This window comes from Apium graveolens, chromosome 1 (assembly GCF_009905375.1).
Source record: "Apium graveolens cultivar Ventura chromosome 1, ASM990537v1, whole genome shotgun sequence".
NCBI lineage: Eukaryota > Viridiplantae > Streptophyta > Magnoliopsida > Apiales > Apiaceae > Apium > Apium graveolens.
In genome coordinates, this window is record NC_133647.1 from 154,656,205 (window position 1) to 154,679,875 (window position 23,671).

Below are 23,671 nucleotides of genomic sequence, written 5' to 3' on the forward strand. Positions count from 1 at the left end.
AGGCGCTTCCTCTATTGATGGTTTGAGCTTCCCTTCAGCGTTCTTGAGGTCAGAAGTACCAAGAGATTCAAATGGTATATCTAGCTTTCGCTTCCAGGGAGAAGCGTTCAGATATTGTAATTGCTCGTTGCTATCTTCATCATCACTGTCAAATTCCCCCACTAAGGCCTTTTCCAATGCATCAGACATTAGCATGTGATCGAGTTCCGAAGTAACCGCAGAATCAATCACATCCACTTTTAAGCACTCCTCATCTTCTGTAGGGAATTTCATTGCCTTGAATACGTTGAAGGTCACATCCTGATCTTGAACCCGCATAGTAAGTTCTCCTTTTTGCACATCTATCAAGGTACGGCCAGTTGCCAAGAAAGGCCTCCCCAAGATTATGGGAATCTTTTTATCTTCCTCAAAATCCAGAATAACAAAATCAGCAGGAAAGAAGAGCTTATCCACCTTGACGAGCACATCCTCAACTATGCCCCTTGGGTAAGTAATGGAACGGTCCGCCAATTGTAGCGACATGTATGTGGGTTTTGGATCAGGTAGGTCCAGCTTTTTAAAGATCGACAACGGCATCAGATTAATGCTTGCTCCCAAATCACAAAGGCACTTGTCAAAAGTTAGATTGCCAATGGTGCAAGGAATGGTGAAGCTTCCTGGATCTTTCAGTTTTGGTGGTAACTTTTGTTGCAGAACCGCGCTGCATTCTTCCGTGAGAGCAACGGTTTCAAGGTCATCCAGTTTCACCTTCCTTGAAAGAATAGTCTTCATAAACTTCGCATAACTAGGCATTTGTTCCAGAGCCTCAGCGAAAGGTATATTGATGTGAAGTTTCTTGAACACCTCCAGAAACTTCCCGAACTGTTTATCCAGCTTTTGTTGCTGCAATCTCTTAGGAAAAGGTGGTGGAGGATAGAGCTGTTTCTCCCCTGTATTAGCCTCAGGCAGAGTGTGTTCAACAGTAGTCTTCCTTAGTTCTGCCGCTTTCTCCCCTTGCTTAGATTCTTCATCTCGAACTTCAGCTTCGACTTCTTTTGTCTTTTCAGCATCAGCTACTTTTCCAGACCTTAAGGTAATAGCCTTGACTTGCTCTTTAGCTTCCTTCCTGCCTGGTACTTCCGTGTCACTGGGAAGAGTGCCAGGTTGACGATTGAGCACTGCATTGGCTAATTGACCGATTTGATTTTCCAAGGTCTTGATAGAAACCGCCTGACTCTTGCACAACAGCTTAAGTTCCTCAAAATCAGCACTAGTAGGTGCAGCTGCACTTACCTGTTGAGGATATGATTGTCTTGTAGCATACTGCTGTGGTTGCTGGAATCCAGGTGGGTTAAACTGTTTACTCACTCCTTGCTGATATGGTGGCTGAATAGCATTCTGATTATTTCCCCAGCTGAAATTTGGATGATTTCTGTTGTTAGGATGATAGGTTGCTGGCACAGGCTGCTGTTATCGCTGATAATTATTCACATACTGAACAGATTCGTTGACAAGAGAACACTGATCCGTAGCATGAGAACCTGCACAAAGCTCACAAACCATAGCTATTTGATTAACTCCATACGTAGCCAAAGAATCAACCTTCATTGATAGCGCTTGGAGCTGGGCTGCAATAGCGGTGGCTGCATCAACTTCCAGAATACCTGCTACCTTGCCTGATGTCATCCTCTGAGTTGGGTTTTGATGCTCATTTACAGCCATCGTCTCAATAAGATTGTACGCCTCAGTATAGCTTTTAGCCCATAAGGCGCCTCCAGCTGCTGCATCGAGCATGGGCCGAGATTGAGCCCCCAAACCATTATAAAAACCAGTGATTACCATCCAATCCGGCATTCCATGATGTGGACATTTTCTCAACATTTCCTTGTAGCGTTCCCAAGCCTCGCACATAGATTCTGCAGGTTGCTGCGCAAACTGAGTAAGAGCACTCCTCATAGCAGCAGTCTTTGCCATTGGATAAAACTTCACCAGAAACATTTGCGCAAGATCTTGCCACGTAGTGATTGACCCAGCTGGTTCAGAATGTAACCAGTCTTTAGCCTTATCCCTCAGTGAGAATGGAAAAAGCCTCAACTTGATAGCCTCATCAGTCACGCCATTATACTTAAAAGTGCTGCAGATCTCGACAAAATTCCTTATGTGCATGTTGGGGTCTTCAGTTGCCGCTCCTCCAAAAGAAACAGAATTCTGCACCATCTGAATAGTGCCCGGCTTGATTTCAAAGGTGTTAGCTTGAATAGCCGGATGAAGGATGCTTGACTGAATGTCATCAATTTTAGGCCGAGAAAAATCCATAAGAGCTGGATCAGCTTGAACAATATGATCTCCCATGTTTACTGGTTCTTTCTGCTCAGTTCCTGAATCCGAATCCTTAAAATCTAACTTCTCCGGTGTATCAAGAACTTCATCTTTCTCCTCAGCTGTATCTAAGGTCCTCTTGCGAGCACGAGAACGAGTTTGCATAAACGCACTAAAGTACCTGAAACACAACCGAAAAGAGTAATTAACTACTACGTCCTAATCACTGAGTCCTAATGACCAATGATGGTAAGTACATAAACTAAACAACTACGCCGAGTCCCCGGCAGCGGCGCCAAAAACTTGTTAGGGCGAAATCACGCACTAATATTCACGCAAGTATACGCGTTCGCAAGTAATATAGAATACTTTCTAATTCGTTCCCTCAGAGACTCAGACTAAGTTATTGTCTAATTTAACTCACTCACCAATGTATGATTACTTCTCAATGTTAAGATAATAACACTTAAAATTGTTGATTAAATATTAACTATAATTAACTACTTAATTAACCACTTAACTAACACTATAATTTATCAATAATAAAATACTCATGAAATCACAACTTCATTATTACTTCCTTCTATAGCCATAGTTATTACCTTTAGCATGTGACAGTGATGATATTAATCGAATAACACAAAACTGATAAAAGCCAACTTTCATTGTACTAATACCATTCTACCAAACATCCACAATTAAGATAGAAATTGAATAGTCATCAATTATGTTGAGTTCCTATATGTCTACAGAAATTGACAACACAATGATTTAAGCACAAGTTATTCCTTTTGATTACATAGGGCAAATAAAACTGTTAGAGTTACCCACTAATCATGCACAATGTACATGAACCTATGCTAGCATGGCAAGTTCTAAATCTCAAGATCCACTGTCGCTTCACAGGAGATTAACACCCTATCTTATATGTTCGCGACGCACATAAGATGAATACGCACAACCAATACTAGATATCATGCAATCATCACACACTAAAGTATTAAACAATTAACTAAAGAATTCCATAATAAATCCGTTGCAACCCCACGATCACGATTAGCCCATAATAGAACTTATCGCCATCATGGGTTCATATGAAATCATGATAAACGAACACAAGAAAATAACAACTAAACTAATTATATTAAAACAGAGTACATCACAAGAGTAAATAAGTCAAAGCAAGAAAACTAACATCCAACGTTACAACGAAACAAGAATCACAAGAATATATGCTTCCTCTTCGTTGCTGTGTGCTAACTCGGTCTTCTTCCTTATCTCCTTCGCTTCTTGCAAAACACAATCTAAAACATAATCCCCTCTTAATACTCTGTGAAAAACGTCTCAAATCTACTTATATAATAGTCCCATAAAACTCAGATTACATAGAAGTTGGAAGCCAAACAGAAGTAGAAGTCTAAAACAATATATTATTTTCCCCGACCCTGCGCGGCCGCTCAGCATTTCTGCGTGGGCGCGCAAGGCTGCTGCGCGGCCGCTCAGCATTGCTGCGCGGGCGCGCAGGACCCTACTGGAAAATTTCCAGGTTTGCTCCGTTTCTTCACCGTAATCTGCCCGTTCTTTTCCTCTCGCAATGGTGAACACATGCCAAGGCTTATTCTTGATGATTCCTCCTCCGAAATGCAACTAATACCCTGAAATGCATAAACACTAGAAAAACGCATCAAATACACAAAATACTTGATTTCAAGACACCAATTTAAGCCATTTTAAGACGTTCTAAGTGGTATAAAATGCCACTTATCAGTATACAGCTAAACAGCTCAGGGGACTGGCGAAGCTCAAAGTTTAATTGTTAAATTAAATAAATTTATTTAATATATTTTAATATAATTTATTTAATAAACTTAAAATGATTTATTTTATAAACTTTAAATAAGTTTATTTTATAAATCTAAATTAGTTTATTTATTTAAGTTATATTTAAGTTAGTTTTATAAATTAATTTAGTTACAATTTAAACTTAAAAATAAAAAAAATAGAAAAACAAAAACAAAAAAAGAGAGAAAAAGAAAATGCAAAAAGAAAAACAAAAGAAAATAGAAAAACAAAAGAAAGGAAAACAAAACAAAAGAAAAATAAAAGTAAAAACAAAACTAAAGAACTAGACCATGTTGTGGTCGTTAGTTAGTTTAAGAAATTAAGTATATAAACATGTACTTGGAAAGCAGGAGTCACCACAGACTAATTACTCTTGGTCTCCATAGACAATATCCCCTCCACCTGTCTCCATAGAGAAATGCAAATAATTATACAGACAAATGATTTCCTTGATCGTCACAGAATTCTCAGCCACATAATTTTATTGGATAAAGACTACACTTTGCAGCAGAAGATAGTAAGCCATTCATGTTGGATTATTTTATGTTCATCTTCTCTCCCAAGAGAGTAGTGAAAATGGCAGCAAAGATGTACAGAGAAGCTCAAGCTTTTCGTATATTCATTTAACTTCTCACCGGAGTAACGTTATAATGCCCGATTTAATTCTTGTATATTCTTAGGGGCATTATAATCATTACTCAGTAATTAAATCCTTAGACAAACAAAAGCTAGATCATTGTATAGGATCTGATTTGTAAATCTTTGTAGAAGCTAGGAACTTTGTTGTTCTTAGATTGTAGCCGGTTAATTAATTTACCGGAGTGTAGCAACACCCCTCGAGGATTTATATACGAATATATATATATATTTCCCCAATTTTTCTTGTGTTCCTTGTTTTTATTGTTCCAAACACTATTCCTCTCAAGAACACCTAACCACTAACCGAGCACTAAATCTATATCCGCTAAATATTTGAAAGAATTTTTAATTTAGTGATTATCGCATTCAACCCCCCTTCTATGATAATTCGGGACCTAACAATGTGTTGTCAATCTCAAAGAAAATATATTGTCTAGTGATTGTGGATGATTTCTCAAAGTTCTATTTGACATATTTTCTCAAATATAAAGATGAAGCTAGTGAAATCATTATCAATCATATAAGGCAAGTCAACAATCATCCTGATCTCAAAGTTAGAAGAATTAGGAATGATAATGGAACTGAGTTCAAAAACTCTGCAATGAGATTATTTTGTGAAGAAAATGGGATCATGCATGAGTTTTCAGCAGCAAGGACTCCACAACAAAATGGAGTGGTGGAAAGAAAGAATAGATCTCTAATTGAAGCTGCAAGGGCCATACTAGAAGAATCAAAGTTACCAACTTATTTTTGGGCTGGAGTTGTAAATACTGTATGCTACACTCAGAATATTTCTTTGGTTAATCAAACAAAATGCATGACACCTTATCAATTGTTCAAGAACAGGAAGCCAACACTGAAATTTCTTTACGTTTTTAGATGTAAATGCTACAATCTAAGGAATCAAACTGAGCAACATGAAAAGTTTGATGCCAAAGCTGATGAAGGTATCTTTGTTGGATATGATGTTGGAAAAGCATATAGAGTCTACAATATAAGAACCAACATTGTTATGGAATCTGTACATGTTGTATTTGATGATAAGAAGATTAGAGGACTGCAAGATGAAGGTTTCCATGACAACCTCAAATTTGACAATGTTGAGATGAACTGTAATGAAAGTGATGATGAAAATGATCAAGAAATAATTTCTAGGAATATGTAGAAAAATCAATGACAAATGAAGCACAAAATTTTATATCCATTGAAAGACATTGTACAACATCCGTTGAAAGACATGGTGCATCATCCGTTGACAGACAAGCTGCATCATCCATCGAAAGGCAAAACTCAACATCCGCTGAACCATCAACAGGAGTTGAAGGTCCTTTTAGATCATGCACCGAAAGAACCCCAACCTCAAATCAAATATCCACAACCTTATGGGGAGTTTCTTCAAATTAAAACTCAGTCACACATCTGAAAGAGATATGTCCTAAGCCCAATCATGTATGAGGATTTAGGAATAACTTTTATATAATCTGTTTTGATTTCATTGATATTAATAAAAGACTTGTTTTGTTTTTATTGCGGGCTCTATCTATTTTAAGTGTTTAAATAAGATGTACCACAGTTTAGAGTAAAGCTTTTTATGGATTGTGATGAGATCATAATAATGAGACCTAAAAGATGATAACTCTAAACTTAAATAGTTCCTGGTCGTAGGATTACTAACTGGTAATTAGTAACTCGCAAAGATCGGTACATACTATGCTTGCTTCATTATGAAGGATGTCTGTTCTCATAGACATTTGTGTGGTGACATTATAGCTAGTATGTAGGTGCTTATTATAGAATAAGTTCACTGAACATGACTCACACAGCTGAACAACTGATGGAGTTCACTCACGTGTCAGCAGTTGTTCACATAGTGATAGTTGTACAAGTATCCTTAGACTTGAGGTCATCATAGTCATCTTGTGTACACTGAACTATGCTTTGGTTTAGTTCTTAGTCTCCAGGGACAATTATAAGGGCTCTACTGGGTATAGGAATTTGTACACGAAGATAGTGTATGATCAATAAAGGATCTACCCCTTGCAGTGAAGGAAGAGAATGTTCAATACTGATCCACTTATGCTAGTTCAGGAATCTCTGGCCAGAGTGAATGAAATTAGAAAGGAGTTTCTAATTTACATTAAATAGAACTAAGCATAGTGAATGGGCAAGCAAGTGATTAAATAAGATAGGCTTGACACAAGTTCCATGCCTTGTATTTAATCGTGACATTGCAGGGTAGAAGGAATTAATTGTACGGTAACTATTCACTGAATAGGTTCTTGGTATTCTAAGCAGTGAATTCGTATTATCCGGATAGTCGCGATATGCTGAGAAGTATAACTCACGATGTAGAATAAATATGATTAATTAATTAATCATATTTAATGAATTAGAGAATTTATATAAATAATGATAAAATAGTTTTATTACTATTTATTTCTACTACCGGCTTAATATTGAACCTACAGGGTCACACCATAAAAAAGAATGATTTAATGGTGGAGCAATTAATTAATAATGGCTGATAATTATTTATTTATGAAATAAATAATTAATTGGCAAATTGAATAATTGATTAAATGAGATTTAATTGATTATAAATTAATTAAGAATTTATTTTTTGGAAATTAAATCAAGAGAGAGAATTATTTCTAAAGTGTTTAGAAAAAGAATTAATAATTAAAAGGTGTTTTAATTATTAGTGAGAATAATAAAGGGTTAATAATTATAATATTTTATAGGTAATTTTCAGCTGAAAATTTTGCCTATAAATATACCATTATAAACCCTATTTTTGCCTCAACCCAAAAAGATTTACAAAACCCTAATTATCTCAACCTCCTCCTACTTCATTACATCGTTTTCTTGGTGGATATCGGTGGAGTGCTTCACACTTGAGTAGCAGCTGCTAAGGATCTCCGCTCGTGGTTCTTGGATCGCTTTTAAAGGTTAGAAATCGATCCCTCGATTTTAATCGCGATTTATATGCTTTTATTTGGATTTTATATGTGTAAAATTATTTTACCATGCTTCCGTGATAGATAAAATCCTACAATGGTATCAGAGCATAGGTTGTATGTATATAGATCTGTGGTAAAAATTTCAGAATTTTGTGTGCTTGTATGAATTAATTATGATTTTTACAAGTTATATCATGGATTAATTATGACTGATTAGAAATCGTTTCTCAGAATTATTTTGACTGTAGATCTGGGTTCTACAAGTGCTGTAGATCGTCTGGATATTTTTTTCATAATTTTATGATGTATGGATTAATTGTTATGAATTTTCGAAGTTGTTTCAATTAAATTCGTAATTAAATATATGTATATATATAATCTGTTGTATATATATATATATTATATACTCTGATGTGGCACTGCTATAATCAGTAAAGGTCTACTGTACTGAAGTTGAGGGCGGCACAGTTTTTCGTGCAAGAGACTGCGGCAACTGCTGTTTCAATTAAAAAAAGGGGTGTCGCGCATTCCGGGAATGCGTTACACCCTGTGGCGCATTCACGGAATGCGTTACACCTTTTAATGGCTTAAAAGGGTTGTAACGCATTACAGGAATATGTTACAGGGCTTGTAACGCGTTTCTGTAATGCGTTACAGGCCATCTGTTTTATTTTAATTTGATTTATGGGAGTTTCATAACTCCATTTTGGGCGTACAATATATCGTTGGATTCATTTTTTCAAGACGGATCTAATGGAGTTGTCGAATATTTTTTATATAATAGTTTTGAACTGTTTATATTCCTGATAGTGTTTTAAAGCATGTTTTAATTGTTTTAATTGCTTTTAAATGCTATAATAAATTAGTACATCATTATATCAATGTGTGACATGATAATTGCTTGCATGCTTACTTGTTTATTTATTTTTATATATGAGATATATGCCTAGGTTTACCATGCGATGATAGATTTAGGTGAACTTAAATCAATATAAGGCGTGCTCTAGAAAATCTAGAATAGGAATCGTTTCTTGCCTTAATATAAATATTATGAATACGATCATGAGATTCTTGTCTTTATAAAACACGTAATTGAATATGAATTTTCAATATTGAGAGAAAGGATGATTCTGTCAACAACAGATTTCTATCTGTAAGAAAGGGTTATTAAGTGACGCCTTGACAATGCTCCACCCGATCTGGGAATCATCTGATTATCGATTATTGATTTGAAATATTTAATTTAAAAGGAAGAATCTCTTTATAATATGATTATGATTGTAACGTAATATAATCCCTCTAAAATTAAATAATATCAAGTAGTAATTGGCCAATGACACAACGGGCTTGTGTCGGTCATAGCCTTCCAAAATAATAGAAAGTGGTTCTTATATTTAAATCATTGTCGTTTCGTGCCACAGCCGAGGGCTTTGATTTCGAAATAAGAAATACTTGTCTATTACGTAGAGATGTATACATTGAATTAGAATCTAAAGGTCGTTACGTGCCACAGCCGTGGGCCGTTGGAGACTGATTCAATTGTACGAAATGTTGGGTTAGACTTGACTTAGAATATTGAGTTTTTCGTGCCACAGCCGTGACTCAATTATTCAAGAGGCTAAAGTTATATTAGGGAATAACATAAGATGTAATTGACAAGAGTTGTCTGCCTATTGAACATCACATGACGTTTCGTGCTACAGCTGAGGTTGTGTGATGGAATGTAGGATCCCTATTCCCACTAGCATTATAAATGCTTAATTTTCACTTAGGGGGTTGAATAAATTAGATAAACTAGTGGGAGACACTTATGAATAAAGACCCGATTCATATAGTGTTTTGAAATGAAATTGAATATTTGCTAAGTGTTGTTATGTGTTTATCATTTACAGATTTACTATATTCGTCATGTCTTCTGCACTATCACTCCGGAGCATACTAGATGCTCACAAGTCGACTGGTCCTAATTTAGCTGTTTGTTTTCACTGTAACAAGTTGGGGCACTGGAAGAGGAACTGCAAGGTTTACCTTGCAGAATTGAAGAAGAAGAAGGGTAGTAAGACTACCGCTTCTGATTCAGGCATGTTCATGATCGAAGTTAATATGTCACTAGGTCAAATTTCTACTTGGGTATTAGATACCGCCTGTGGTTCTCATATTTGCAATTCGTTGCAAGGACTGAAGGGAAGTAGGACTCTTGAAAAAGATGAGGTGATTCTACGTATGGGCAATGGAGCAAGGGTTGCGGCCATATCTGTAGGATCATTTAGTTTACATATGCCTACGGGCAAGACTATTATTTTGAATAATTATTATTACGTTCCCTCTATTGTGAGGAATATTGTTTCTATTCCTATGTTGGATTTGGATGGTTTTTCATTTATTATTAAGAATAATGAATGTTCTATCCTTAGAGATAATGTTCTTTATGGAAGTGGTATTTTAAATAATGGTCTGTATGTATATGACGTAGAGCATGATTTACTTCAGATTGAACAAACTCACAAAAGAAAACGAGATGATGAAAATCTGACCTATTTATGGCATTGTAGGCTAGGTCATATTAGTGAAAATAGACTACGAACATTGCATAAGGAAGGGTTACTTGACCCCTTTGATTTTGAATCATATCCTACATGCGAGTCTTGTCTATTGGGTAAAATGACCAAATCTCCATTTAGTGGACAAAGAGAGAGGGCTGCAGATTTGCTAGGATTGGTACACACAGATGTATGTGGACCAATATCTACGCAAGCCATGGGTGGATTTTCGTACTTCATTACTTTCATAGATGATAGATCTAGATTCAGATATGTGTATTTGATGGAACACAAGTCTGAAGCCTTTGAAAAGTTCAAAGAATATAAACATGAAGTGGAGAAACAAACTAAACACAGTATTATAACTCTTTGATCAGATCAAGCTGGTGAATACTTGAATGGAGAGTTTCTAGATTATCTCAAAGAAAATGGTATAGTCTCCCGGTGGACTCCTCCATATACTCCACAGTTAAATGGGGATCTGAAAGGAGAAATTGAACTTTGTTAGACATGGTTCGGTCCATGATGACCTATGCAAATCTTCCAGTATTCCTATGGGGTTATGCATTGGAAACCTCAGCATATTTACTAAATAAGGTGCCTTCCAAATCTGTTCCTCAAGCTCCATATGAGATATGGAAAGAAAGGAAACCGAGTCTTAAACACGTTAAGATTTGGGGATGTCCAGCTTATGTCAAGAAAGTTGACCCAGATAAGATGGAATCTCGATCCGTAAAATGTAATTTTGTGGGATATCCTAAAGAGACTTTGGGGTATTACTTTTACACCGATCATCAGGTGTTTGTCTCCAGACATGCTACCTTCTTGGAAAAAGGAGTTTATCCTTGAAGGAAACAGTGGGAGCAAAATTGAACTTGATAAAGTTCAAGAAGCACAAACTACTACGGATCAAGTGGAAACACCTGTTCAGACTGAACAACCTTCTGTGGAACAGCCCATTCATAGGACAGGGAGAGTGTCTTGCTAACCTGAGAGGTATTATGGCCTTGTCATTGAGAATGGAAATGAGTTGTCAATCATTGATGATGACGACCCTGTGACCTATAATGAGGCTATGAGTAGTGTTGACTCAGAGAAATGGCATAGTGCCATGAAATCTGAAATGGAATCTATGTATACCAACTAAGTATGGACTCTGGTTGAGGTGCCTGAAGGTGTTAAGCCTATTGGGTGCAAGTGGGTATACAAAAGAAAGATTGGAGCAGATGGCCAGGTGGAGACCTATAAGGCCAGGCTCGTGGCAAAAGGATTCAAACAAAGGCAAGGGATTGACTTTGATGAAACTTTTTCGCCTGTAGCCCTGTTAAAATCAATTCGGATTTTGCTTGCGATTGCTGCTTACTACGACTATGAGATCTGGCAAATGGACGTGAAAATGGCCTTCCTCAACGGGGAACTTGAGGAGGAAGTGTATATGACACAGCCAGAGGGTTTTCTTTCCAAGGGAAATGAACACCTAGTGTGTAAGCTGCTGCGAACCATATATGGTTTAAGGCAAGCTTCTCGTAGATGGAACATCCGTTTTGATGAGACAATCAAAGAGTTTGGTTTTATCGAAAACATAGATGAACCATGTGTCTATAAGAAGGTTAGTGGGAGCGCGGTAACATTTCTTGTATTGTATGTGGATGACATACTTCTTATAGGAAATGATATACAGATGCTACAATCAGTCAAAGTATGGCTATCAAAGAACTTCACCATGAAGGACTTGGGAGAAGCATCCTACATTCTCGGCATGAAGATCTATAGAGATAGATCTAGAAGAATGATATGTCTTACCCAGGGTACATACATCCAGAAAGTGCTTAAAAGGTTTAGCATGGAAAACTCCAAAAGAGGTCTCATACCGATAAGCTATGGAGTGTCCCTTTCCGAAAAAATGTCTCCTAAGACACCTGAGGAAAGAGAGCATATGAGTAAGATTCCTTATGCTTCAGCAATAGGATCTATCATGTACGCGATATTGTGTACTAGGCCTGATGTTACTTATTCAATTAGTGTGACGAGCAGATATCAGTCCAATCCAGGTGAAGACCACTGGAAAGCAGTGAAAAACATCCTTAAGTACTTGCGAATGACTCAGGACATTTTTCTTGTTTTTAGTGGTGAATCTGAGTTGAAAATAAAGGGTTATACTGAATCTAGTTTTCAATCAGAGAGTGATAGCAAATCCATGCCAGGGTACGTGTTTACTCTGAATGGTGGTGCGATTAGTTGGAAGAGTTCCAAACAGTCTACAACGGATGACTCCACAGCGGAAGCAGAATATATAGTTGCAAGTGAGGCTGCAAAAGAAGCCGTTTGGATGAGGAAATTTGTTTCTGAGTTGGGAGTTGTTCCTAGCATTGAAGAGCATATTGTGTTGTATTGTGATAACAATACAGCAATAGCACAAGCCAAGGAACCTAGGTCTCATAAAAATTCCAAACATGTCCTGCGGCGCTTTCATCTGATTAGGGAGATTGTTGAAAGAGGAAATGTCAACGTCGAGAGAGTTGACACACATAACAACGTAGCAGACCCACTCATAAATCCACTTTCTCAAAGTCACTTTGATCGTCATAAAGACAAGATGGGTATTAGATGCCAGAGTGATTGGCTTTAGTACAAGTGTGAGATTGAAAGAGATATGTCCTAAGTCCAATCATGTATGAGGATTTAGGAATAACTTTTATGTAATCTGTTTTGATTTCATTGATATTATTAAAAGACTTGTTTTGTTTTTATTGCGGGCTTTATCTATTTTAAGTGTTTAAATAAGATGTACCACAGTTTAGAGTAAAGCTTTTTATGGATTGTGATGAGATCATAATAATGAGATCTAAAAGATGATAACTTTAAACTTAAATGGTTCCTGGTCGTAGGATTACTAACTGGTAATTAGTAATCCGTAAAGATCGGTACATACTATGCTTGCTTCATTATGAAGGATGTCTGTTCACATAGACATTTGTGTGGTGACACTATAGCTAGTATGTAGGTGCTTATTATAGAATAAGTTCCCTGAACATGACTCACACAGCTGAACAACTGATGGAGTTCACTCATGTGTCAGCAGTTGTTCACATAGTGATAGTTGTACAAGTATCCTTAGACTTGAGGTCATCATAGTCATCTTGTGTACACTGAACTATGCTTTGGTTTAGTTCTTAGTCTCCAGGGACAATTATAAGGGCTCTACTGGGTATAAGTATTTGTACACGAAGATGGTGTATGATCAATAAAGGATCTACCCTTCCAGTGAAGGAAGCGAATGTTCAATGCTGATCCACTTATGCTAGTTCAGGAATCTCTGGCCAGAGTAAATGAAATTAGAAAGGAGTTTCTAATTTACATTAAATAGAACTAAGCATAGTGAATGGGAAAGCAAGTGATTAAATAAGATAATCTTGACACAAGTTCCATGCCTTGTATTTAATCGTGACATTGCAAGGTAGAAGGAACTAATTATACGGTAACTATTCACTGAATAGGTTCTTGGTATTTTAAGCAGTGAATTCGTATTATCCGGATAGTCGCGATATGCTGAGAAGTATCCCTCACGATGTAGAATAAATATGATTAATTAATTAATCATATTTAATGAATTAGAGAATTTATATAAATAAAGATAAAATAGTTTTATTATTATTTATTTCTACTACTGACTTAATATTGAACCTACAGGGCCACACAATAAAAGAGAATGATTTAATGGTGGAGGAATTAATTAATAATGGCTGGTAATTATTTATTTACGAAATAAATAATTAATTGGCAAATTTAATAATTGATTAAATAAGATTTAATTGATTATAAATTAATTAAGAAAAGTTCTTAATATTATTAATTAAGAGTTTAATTTTTGGAAATTAAATCAAGAGAGAGAATTATTTCTAAAGTATTTAGAAAAAGAATTAATAATTAAAAGGTGTTTTAATTATTAGTGAGAATAATAAAGGGTTAATAATAATAATATTTTATGGAAAATTTTCAGCTGAAAATTTTGCCTATAAATATACCGTTATAAACCCTATTTTTGCCTCAACCCAAAAAGATTTACAAAACCCTAATTCTCTCAACCTCCTCCTACTTCATTACATCGTTTTCTTGGTGGATATCGGTGGAGTGCTTCACACTTGAGGAGTAGCTGCTAAGGATCTCCGCTCGTGGTTCTTGGATCGCTTTTAAAGGTTAGAAATCGATCCCTCGATTTTAATCACGATTTATATGCTTTTATTTGGATTTTATATGTGTAAAATTGTTTTACCATGCTTCCGTGATAGATAAAATCCTACAACATCAAGATAACTGTGAGGCCTCTTCATTTAAAGCTAAACTACCATAACAAAGGAAATGGACTAAAGATCACCCATTTGAACTAATTATTGATGATCCATCTTCAAGAGTGCAAACAAGGAAAGCCACTTAAGATGAATGTCTATATAGCAGCTTCCTGTCACAGGAAGAGCCAAAGAAGGTAGAAGAAGCTTTGTTGGATCCTGATTGGGTTTTAGAAGAAGAGCTAAATCAATTTGAAAGGAATAAAGTATGGAAGCTGGTACCCAAACTAAAAGGCAAGAATTCCATTGACACCAAATGGGTATTTAGAAACAAGATGGATGAGAATGACATAGTCATAAGAAATAAAGTGAGATTGGTTGCTAAAGGCTATTATCAACGGGAAGGGTAGATTTTGATGAAACCTTTGTTCCTGTTACAAGACTTGAAGTTATCAGAATTTTTCTAGCCTATGTAGACCATGCTAATTTCAAAGTCTATCAAATGGATGTAAATAGTGCCTTTCTAAATGGAGATTTGGAGGAGGAAGTCTATGTTAATCAGCCTCCTGATTTTGAAGACCCCAATTTTACATAATATGTTTACTATCTTTTGAAGGCACTCTATGGATTGAAGCAAGCACCTATAGCCTGGTATGACACTTTGTCAAAATTCCTTCTAGAAAATCATTTCACAAGAGGTATTGTTGACAAAACTCTTTTCTTTAGAAATGTTAATGGCTCTAGTATACTTGTTCAAATTTATGTAGATGATATTATATTTGGCTCTACAGATGAAAAACTTTGCAAAAAGTTTGCCAAACTAATTCAAAGTAAATATGAAATGAGCATGATGGGAGAACTAACTTACTTTCTTGGTCTCCAAGTTAAGAAAGTTAGTGATGAAATATTCATTAGTCAAACCAAATACATTCATGATCTTTTAAAGAAGTTCGACCTAATGGATTGCACATCTATAAAAACTCCTATGGCCACTACCACTAAACTTGAAATAAACACTATTGAAAAGTCTGTGGATATTTCAAATTATAGAGGCAAGGTAGGTTCACTTTTATATTTAACAGTAAGTAGGCCAGATATAATATTTTCTACTTGTCTATGTGCCAGATTTCAGGTTGATCCTAGAGAATCCCATCTAGTAGATATTAAGAGAATTTTCAGATATCTCAAAGGAACACCAAAGCTTGGCATTTGGTATCCTAGAGATTCTATTTTTGATCTAATTGGTTATTTAGATGCAGATTATGCAGGTTGTAAATTAGATAGAAAAAGTACAATGGGAACCTGCCAGTTTCCAGGAAACAAGCTAGTGTCCTGGTTTAGTAAGAAACAAAACTCAGTTTCTACTTTCACAGCTGATGCTGAATATATTGTTGCTGGTAGCTGTTGTGCACAGATTTTATGGATGAAAAATAAGCTATTTGACTATGGTTTACATGTGGACAAGATTCCAATATTCCGTGACAACACAAGTGCCATTGCCATTACTGAAAATCTTGTAAAACATTCAAGGACAAAGCACATTGACATCAAGTACCATTTCATTTGAGAACATATCATGAACGGTACTGTGGAACTTCACTTTGTTCCAAGTGAGCAGCAACTTGTAGACATCTTTACCAAGACACTTGATGAGTCAACTTTCTCTAGGTTCGTAAGTGAGTTAGGTATGCTTAATTATTCTTAAGTTATTTTGATGTCTAAGCAATCTGTAATGCATCCAGAAATAAATTTGATTTTTCCTAGAAAGATGAAATTTTGGCTAAGTCAAAATTAATCTCTCGGCGGATGTTCATTATCCGTTGAGAATGAATATTCGTTGAATTTCAGCATCTGTTGAAAGTCAAATATATTTCTAGATACTTTATCCCTTGACGGATAATGGTACATTCTATATCCGTTGATTTGCTTTAATTATAGCCATTAATTCTACATCTTATCCGTCGAATTTACTTACACTGTGTATGTATATGTCAATGGATAATCTTTAAAATTTCTACAGTTTATTTCATTTTTAAACGGCTTTTTTTTGGAAATTTTCATTGGGTACTTTATTAAAATTTTTAATTTTTATTTATCTATTTCTGAGAAAGTATAAAAGCTCATTTTGACTTTTCATTTCACTTTTTATCTTTCTCTTCATTTTCAAAGCAATTTTACTCTCTTCATCTCCAAAACCCTCTTTCTCTATAACTGCTTACCAATCACAAATGGCACCAGTTGTCAAGATTATGTCTCAATTTGGGTTTATCAACGAAAAGAACAACTTTGTAGCTCTAGTGGACGAGAGCGTTGCTAATGAAGACTTTCACAAGATGATGGACTTCATTCGCAACTGCAAATTGAATTATGCCATGCACGAATCTCCAGTGATTTACTATGAATTTGTGGAGCAAATATGGACTACAACTGTGTTCAATTCCACAGACAAGACCATTACCTTCACTCTTAAAGGTAATGACTTCTCTATCAACTGTGATGAAATTCAAGCTTGCTTACATTTTCCTGAAAATAACACTTCTATTCCACACACAGATACAGATTTGAGCACCACGCTTAAATCTATGGGCTACTCTCTTGATTCTACCAATTTAAGTGGAACTAGGAGAATGGGACTTAGAAAAGAATGGATCTTTCTCTGTGACTCATTCATAAAAGTATTTTCTGGTAAAATTAGTAACTTTGATGTAATTACCTCAATAATGATTAACATGCTTTATATGCTTCTAAATGACACATATTTCAATTTCAGTAATTATGTCATGGTAGAATTAGGGTATAAGTTAGGAGATATCAAGAAAAGGTCAAAGAATATATTATTCTAGGTTTCTCATGATGCTAGCAAATCATATTTCTAAAGACCTCTTGATTGAGAACCCAAATAACAAACTTGCTTGTTGGATCCAAAAAAGAGGGTACTTGCTGACTTGAACAGGAATAACCTCCACAATGATGTGCCTCTCAACTACTTGCCAATCATGGAGGCACCTCAGGTAAGTGAGGTAAATTTTCCTACCTCAACCCAATCCCAACCTCAAATTTCTTTGACTTTTACTATGGCTATGACATATGTGAATATGACCAAACAGAGGCCTACCCAAGCCACAAAACCTAAAACTTCAAAATCCAAATCGAAGAACCCACACTCTAGTTCCTCTCAAAAGAAACTAGTTTTAAAAACTACCACATCAAGGTAGGCATGTTATATCATCTAGCACATTAGTCTAAGCATTATACATCTCTATGTATCACATGAAGTATTTAAAAGCAGTTAAAACAGTTAAAAACAGCTTTAAAACACTTCCGGAAATATAAACAGTTCAAAACTTTTATATAAACTAAAATTGATGACTCCATTAGATCCATCTCGGAAAAAAGAATCCAACGGTATATTGCACGCCCAAAACGGAGTTACGAAACTCCCAGAAAATCAATTTTAATATGGATAGTCGGGCTGTAACGCATTACAGGAACGCGTTACAATCCCTGTAACGCATTCCGGTGATGCGTTACAGCCCTTTTAAGCCATTAAAAGGTGTAACGCATTCCGTGAATGCGCCACAGGGTGTAACGCATTTCTGGAATGCGCGACACCCCTTTTTTTTTCTTGCAATAGCCGACACAGCCGCCTACCATCTCTTGGACACCGTGCCGCTGTACTGACTGTTCCTTGTCTTCTTTCTCCGTGCCAACAGCATCAACAGACAACACAGCAGATGCAAAATATATATATCTATATATATTTACATACTTACAATTTATATATATATATGATTATTTAATTACGAATTTTAATTACAAGAACTTCAAAAATTCATAATAAAAAATCTATACATCATAAAATTATGAAAAAAATACCCAGACGATCTATAACACTTGTAGAACCCAGATCAACATTTAAAATTATTCTGAGAAACGATTTCTCATCAGACAAAATTAATCCATGATATAACTTGTAAAAATCATAATTAATTCATACAAGCACATAAAATTCTGAAATTTTTACCACAGATCTATATACATAAAACCTATGCTCTGATACCATTGTTGGATTTTAAACGCAACGGAGGCATGGAAAAACACTTTTAAACATACAAAATCCAAATAAAAGCATATAAATCGTGATAAAAATATAGGGATCGAATCTAACCTTTAAAATAATTCGGAGACAACGATCAGAGATCCTTAACAGTTGCTCCTCAAGTGTGAAGCACTCCACCGGTATCCACCAAGAAAACGATGTTAAGGAGGAGGAAGGAGGTGGAGAGAATTGGGTTTTCCAAACTTTTTGGGTTTTGGGGTTCGAATAAAATTAGGGTCTATAATAGTATATTTATAGGCAAAATTTTCAGCTGAAATTTTCCCAGAAATAATATTATTATTATCCCATTTATTATTCTCATTAATAATTAAAACACCTTTTAATTATTAATCCTTTTTCTAAACACTTTAGAAATAATTCTCTCTCTTGATTTAATTTCCAAAAATTAAATCCTTAATTAATAATATTAAGAACTTTTCTTAATTAATTTATAATCAATTAAATCTCATTTAATTAATTATTAAATTTGCCAATTAATTATTTATTTCACAAATAAATAATTATTAGCCATTATTAATTAATTCCTCCACCATTAAATCATTCTCTTTTTTTATGGTGTGACCCTATAGGTTCAATATTAAGCCGGTAGTAGAAATAAATAATAATAAAACTATTTTATCATTATTTATATAAGTTCTCTAATTTATTAAATATGATTAATTAATTAATCACATTTATTCTACATCGTGAGGGATACTTCTCAGCATATCGCGACTATCCGGATAATATGAATTCACTGCTTAGAATACCAAGAACCTATTCAGTGAATAGTTACCGTACAATAAACTCCTTCTACCCTACAATGTCCCGATTAAATACAAGGCATGGATCTCGTGTCAAGCCTATCTAATTCAATCACTTGCTTACCATTTACTATGCTTAGTTCTATGCAAATTAGAAACTCCTTTCTAATTTCATTCACTCTGGCCAGAGATTCCTGAACTAGCATAAGTGGATCAGCCTTGAACATTCGCTTCCTTCACTGGAAGGGGTAGATCCTTTATTGATCATACACTATCTTCGTGTACAAATTCCTATACCCAGTAGAGCCCTAATAATTGTCCCTGGAGACTAAGAACTAAACCAAAGCATAGTTCAGTGTACATAAGATGACTATAATGACCTCAAGTCTAAGGATACTTGTACAACTATCACTATATGAACAACTGCTGACACGTGAGTGAACTCCATCAGTTGTTCAGCTGGGCGAGTCATGTTCAGTGAACTTATTCTATAATAAGCACCTACATACTAGCTATAGTGTCACCACACAAATGTCTATGAGAACAGACATCCTTCATAATGAAGCAAGCATAGTATGTACCGATCTTTGCAGATTATTAATTACCAGTTAGTAATCCTACGACCAGGAACTATTTAAGTTTAGAGTTATCATCTTTTAGGTCTCACTATTATGATCTCATCATAATCCATAAAAAACTTTACTCTAAACTATGGTATATCTTATTTAAACACTTAAATAGATAAAGCCCGTAATAAAAACAAAACAAGTCTTTTATTAATATCAATGAAATCAAAACAGATTACATAAAAGTTATTCCTAAATCCTCATACATTATTGGACTTAGGACATATTCCTTTCAATCTCCCACTTGTACTAAAGCCAATCACTCTGGTATCTAATACCCATCTTGTCTTTATGACGATCAAAGTGACTTTCATAAAGTAGCTTTGTGAGTGGGTCTGCTATGTTATTATGTGTGTCAACTCTAATTCAATATAATACAAGAAATGTTACCGCGCTCCCACTAACCCTTTTGTAGACGCATGGTTCATCAGCGTTTTTGATAAAATCAAACTCTTTGATTGTCTCATCAAAACGGATATTCCATCTACGAGAAGCTTGCTTTAAACCACATATGGTTCGCAGCAGCTTACACACTAGGTTTTCATTTCCCTCAGAAAGAAAACCATCTGGCTATATACCCGATCTCATAGTTGTAGTAAGTAGCAATCGCAAGCAAAATCCGAACTGATTTTAACAGGGCTATAGGTAAAAAGTTTCATCAAAGTCAATCCATTGCCTTTGTTTGAATCATTTTGCCAAAAGCCTGGCCTTAAAGGTCTCCACCTGGCCATCTTCTATAATCTATCTTTTGTATACCGTATACATAAATTCCATTCCATATTTCATGGCACTATGCCATTTCTCTGAGTCAACAATACTCATAGCCTCATTATAGGTTACAGGGTCGTCATCATCAATGATCGACAACTCATTGTCATTCTCAATGACAAGGCCATAATACCTCTCAGGTTGGCGAGACACTCTCCCTGATCTATGAATGGGCTGTTCCACAAAAGGTTGTTCAGTCAGAACAGGTGTTTCCACTCGATCAGTAGTAGTTTGTGCTTCTTGAACTTCATCAAGTTCAATTTTGCTCCCACTGTTTCCTTCAAGGATAAACTCCTTTTCCAAGAAGGTAGCATGTCTGGAGACAAACACCCGATGATTGGTGTAAAAGTAATACCCTAAAATCTCTTTAAGATATCCCACAAAACTACATTTTACGGATCGATATTCCAGCTTATCTGGGTCAACTTTCTTTACATAAGCTGGACATCCCCAAATCTTAACGTGTTTAAGACTCGGTTTCCTTTCTTTCCATATCTCATACGGAGTTTGAGGAACAGATTTGGAAGACACCTTATTCAGTAAATATGTTGAGGTTTCCAATGCATAACCTCATAGGAATACTGAAAGATTTGCATAGCTCATCATGGACCGACCTATGTCTAACAAAGTTTGATTTCTCCTTTCAGATACCAATCTGGAGGAGTCCACTGGGAGACTATACCATTTACTTTGAGATAATCTAGAAACACTCCATTAAAGTATTCACCACCTCGATCTGATCGAAGAGTTATAATACTATATTTGGTTATTTCTCCACTTCATACTTATATTCTTTAAACTTTTCAAAGGCCTCAGACTTGTGTTTCATCAAACACATATCCGAATCCAGATCTATCATCTATGAAAGTACTGAAGTATGAAAATCCACCCATGGCTTGCTTAGACATTGGTCCACATACATCTGTGTGTACCATTCCTAGCAAATTTACAGTCCTCTCTCCATGTCTACTAAATGGAGACTGTAGTGCCACAATGAAGTGAGATTTTCATCATCCCTTTTCTTTTATTAGTTTGTTCAATCTGAAGTAAACTATGTCACATTTATACAGACCATTATTTAAAGTACCATGTCCATAAAGAATATTATCTCTAAGAATAGAACATTCATTATTCTCAATAATAAATGAAAATCCAGCCAAGTCTAACATGGGAATAATATTCCTCACAATCGAGGGAACAAAATAACAATTATTTAAAACAATAGTCTTGCCCGTAGGCATATGTAAATGAAATGATTCTACATCTTCAGCAGCAACTCTTGCTCCATTTCCCATCAGTAGAATCACCTCCTCTTCCTCAAGAGTCCTACTTCTCCTTGGTCCCTGCAACAAATTGCAGATTTGAGAACCACAGGCGGTATCTAATACCCAAGTAGAAATTTGATTTAATGACATATTCACTTCTATCATGAACATACCTGAATCAGAAGAGTTAGTCTTACTACCCTTCTTCTTCTTCAATTCTGCAAGGTAAACCTTGCAGTTCCTCTTCCAGTGCCCCACCTTGTTACAGTGAAAGCAAACAACTTTGCTCTTGGGGTCTTCAGCTTTTGGTGGAATCGGCATTTTCTCACCTACTTTCTTCTTCTTGGAAGGGTTCCTCTTCCTTTTCTTAGGATTGGAACCTTCACCAATTAGAAGAACAGAACTCTTCTTAGGGGGAAAATTCGATTCCGCAGTCTTCAATATGTTGTGGAATTCAGGCAGGCTAACATCCAACTTATTCATGTGAAAGTTCACAACAAACTGCGAGAACGAACTCGGAAGCGATTGCAAGACCAAGTCTTGGCTCAGCTCCCCATCCATGGCAAAACCAAGTTGTCCAAGACGTTCAATCAAATTGATCATCTTAAGTACATGGTCATTCACAGATGATCCCTCAGACATCCTACAACCGAACAACTCCTTCGATATCTCATATCGAGCTGTCCTCCCCGCCACATCATACAACTCTTGTAGATGCATGAGGATAGTGTGAGCATCCATATGCTCATGTTGCTTCTGTAGCTCAATGTTCATAGAAGCTAGCATGATGCATTGAGCAACATTTGCATCATCTATCCACTTACGATACACAACATGTTCATCATTATGTGCATCACTAGCAGGTTCAGTAGGCTTAGGTGAGTCAATCACGTATTCCAGGTTCTCAATCCTGAGAACAATTCTCAAGATTCGAAGCCAGTCAGCATAATTAGGACCAGTCAATTTGTGAGCATCCAGTATGCTCCTGAGTGATAGTGCAGAAGACATAATGTATATTGTAAATATGTAAATGATAAACACATAACAACACTTAGCAAATATTCAATTTCATTTCAAAACACTATATGAATCGGGTCTTTATTCATAAGTGGCTCCCACTAGTTTATCTAATTTATTCAACCCCCTACGTGAAAAATTAAGCATTCATAATGCTAGTGGGAATAGGGATCCTACAGTCCATTACACAACCCCGGTTGTGGCACGAAACGCCATGTAATGTTCAATAGGCAGACAACTCTTGTCAATTACATCTAATGTTATTCCCTAATCAAACTTTAGCCTCTTGAATAATTGAGTCACGGATGTGGCACGATAAACTCAATATTCTAAGTCAAGTCTAACCCAACATTCCGTACAATTGAATCAGTCCCCAAAGGCCCACGGCTGTGGCACGTAACGACCTTTAGATTCTTATTCAATGTACACATCTCTATATAATAGACAAGTATTTCTTACTTCGAAATCAAAGCCCTGGGCTGTGGCACGAAACGACAATGATTTAAAAATAAGAACTACTTTTCTATCATGTTGGAAGGCTATGACCGACACAAGTCCGTTGTGTCA

At 35.8% G+C, this 23,671-nt stretch overlaps 1 non-coding gene across 1 annotated transcript; it reads left to right on the forward strand.

Annotated features, from left to right (window-relative positions):
• The first annotated feature begins 1,831 nt into the window (after positions 1–1,831).
• Positions 1,832–1,938, forward strand: LOC141683459 (small nucleolar RNA R71). The gene has a single exon (XR_012560305.1). It is a non-coding gene; the product is annotated as a small nucleolar RNA R71 (small nucleolar RNA).
• Positions 1,939–23,671: the final 21,733 nt, after the last annotated feature.